This window comes from Meleagris gallopavo, chromosome 11 (genome assembly GCF_000146605.3).
Source record: "Meleagris gallopavo isolate NT-WF06-2002-E0010 breed Aviagen turkey brand Nicholas breeding stock chromosome 11, Turkey_5.1, whole genome shotgun sequence".
NCBI lineage: Eukaryota > Metazoa > Chordata > Aves > Galliformes > Phasianidae > Meleagris > Meleagris gallopavo.
In genome coordinates, this window is record NC_015021.2 from 13209286 (window position 1) to 13212299 (window position 3014).

Consider the following 3014-nt stretch of genomic DNA (forward strand, 5'->3'; position numbering starts at 1 on the left):
GTGGGGCATCCACAACCTCTCTGGGCAGCCTGTTCCAGCACCTCACCACTCTCATAGTAAAGAACTTCCCCCTGACATCCAACCTAAATCTTCCCTCCCTCAATTTAAAACCATTTCCCCTTGTCCTGCTGTTAAGGACTGCTGTCAAGGACTGCTGCTGTCCTGCTGCTAAGGACTGCTGTTAATCCAGCAGAGCCTGGATTGGACAAGAAACATGCTACAGATATATCAAAGACTCATAGAATCATTAAGATTGGAAAAGCTCACTAAAAATCACCAAGTCCAAACGTCAACCCAACCCCACCATGCCCACTGACCACGTCCTTGGGCAGCCTGTGCCAATGCCACACTACATGTATCTCCATACATATCTCACTGTCTTGAACTCCCATACAACCTCTTTGAGAGAAAAAATAAAACACAATTTGGAGAGAACAGGCTATTTTTCCCAACACAAGCATGAGGCAGAAAAAAAAAGCTCCCAGAAGGACAGTAGGACCACACTAATAGCCAGAGTAGTGTTTCAAAGCTTTTATTCTAAGCTTAGCCCACTGGGTGTCCAAGAAGCAATACTATTGAAAGGCTGAAGGCAGGTGTTCAGGTGCCCATGGCACCCATGATTTGCTTCATCTCTCTACAGTCCTAGTAATATTATGTTTATTTTCCGCATGCCTAGAGATTCATGCTGCTGTCCCAACTCCATGCTCTCCCTGTGTGCACCCTTCCTGCAGGGCAAGGGAGTGAATGACCCTTCCTGGAGCAGGATGCCAGTGCTTCTCTGGCTGTGAGTCACTGGGGACGGGAAGTGGCTTCACACCGGCCATTTGCATCTAGCTTGGGGCGCAGGAGCATCCTGGCCTTGTTGTGGAGCAGGCCAGAATCCTCCAGCTTTCTTTGGTCTAAGACTGCTGCAGAGCATGTGACATGAGACAGTCATCAGTCATCTAGTCCAACCATCTACCTACTACCAATATTGCCCACTAACCACATCCCTGAGTGCCACATCTCCATAATTCTTGAACATCTCCAGGGACAGTGACTCCATCACCCCCTGGGCAGCCTGTGCCAGGGTTCAACCACTCTTTCTGAGAAGTTATTTTTCCTAATATCCAGCCTGAACCTTCTTATACTCTGCATTCCCAGCATAGCATGACAGATGACTTTCCCTCGCTACAACTACCTGAAGGAGGCTGGAGCAAGGTGGGGATTGACCTCTTCTCCCAGGCAACAGCTATATAAAGAGAGGCAATGGCCTTCAGTTGCACAAAGGGAGGATCAGGTTGGATATTAGGAAAAATTCCTTCTCAGAAACAGTGGTGAGGCAGTGGCACAGGCTGCCCAGGGGGGTGGTGGATTCCCTGTCCCTGGAGGTGTTCAAGAGCCTCAGAGATGTGGCACTGAAGGACATGGTCAGTGGGCATGGTGTGATGGGTTGACAGCAGGACCTGATGATCTTAGTGGTCTTTTCCAACCTTAACGATTCTGCGATTTACAGAAAAATTTACAGTACTTTGAGGCTAACAAAAGCACGGGGGTGTCCTAGTACTTAATTACCAGAGCTTGGCCTTGTAGAGCCCTTAAACTGCATGGGAACAATGCAGCACAACCTGGCTAACACAGCAACCTTATCACCTGGTTCGCTTGCTCCCAGTAATAAGATGAGCATGCTCCAGGTTGATTGCTTTTATTACTCCATTAGCACAAAGTGGACTGTGTTCCCTGTCAAAGACAAGCTATTACGTTCTCATTTCCATTATGGAGGTACTTACAGAAAGTGACAGAGACTCCTGCTACCTGTGGGAGGATCATGGATGATTTTCAGCTACATATCCACAAAATTGTTCTTAGAACAACACCCAGTGAGGTTGCAGTCCCACGAGCAGAGCACAGTGTGTCTCACCTTTGCTGCCAGCATGTTCAAGAGCTATGGAGATGTGGCACTGAGGCTTAGTAGGCATGTTGGGGATGAGCTGACAATTGGACTACGTGGACTTGGTGGTCTTTTCCAACTTTAATGCTTCTATGATTCTATGATACATTTTATTTTACGGCTGTATAGTAAACCCCACACCTGAGGAACATACGATCTCAGAGATGTATTACTAACCCCATTCTAGAGCTGGGGAAACTGAGGCAGTGACTAAGCAAGCGACTTAGATTGAGAGCGAGGAGTCACAGCCCCGCTCCTCCTGCCACACAGTGGCTGCACTCTCCACGTGGGAGTGGTGAGATCTTTATCTGCCCAACATGCGTGACCGCTCAGGGTTCCTGAAAGCAGCCACCAAGAACACACAGTGCTGTCACTACATACCAGGCTCACGCAGGCGTGTACGGGCAGAGGAGTGGGGCAGCGGATCAGACACACCTTTTCTTGGCATGTCGTTAGTTCCGCCAATAGCCCTCGTCCCCAGGCACCCCGTGGGCTGTTGGTGCCCTGCCACTTCCCTGCGTCGTCATCCCCTTCTGAGCACGTGTCTCCCAGCATAAGCCTGAACTCTCCCCCACCACGATACAAAGGTGACTGAAGCACAAGGTCTGTGCTTCCAGTCTCAGTCATGTTGGAAGTACACAGGGAGCAGCGTGCACATCTGGCTCTTTCCACAGTTTCAGGGAAAAGCAAAGGAAGAGAAGTCACGTGGTGGAAGCTGCTCATGCTTCCCAGGAAGCTGGCTCTCTTTTGGTGAGGACGTGTCCCAGTAAGCCAGGACGTGTCCCTGGCCCTGCCGCTGTCCCCTGAGCCCAGTGACTCACTGCACAAGAAGCATCCACTCTGGAACACCGTGCTCCTCACTCCCATTCAGTCAACTTTCTTATCAGAGAGTGACAAAAGACCCTCCAGGGCACTCAGAGAGGGGGGATGAAAGGGGCTGCTGAGAAGCGCTTAGCGTGGCAACAAAATGTTTGATCTGCTGTGGAAGGGAGAGAGTTGAGGTTCGGAGAAAGCAGAGGACTGACTCACAGCTCACGAGCATAGGGCAGCTTTTGAGGTTGGCTGGGTGATGTGGGTGCCTGCC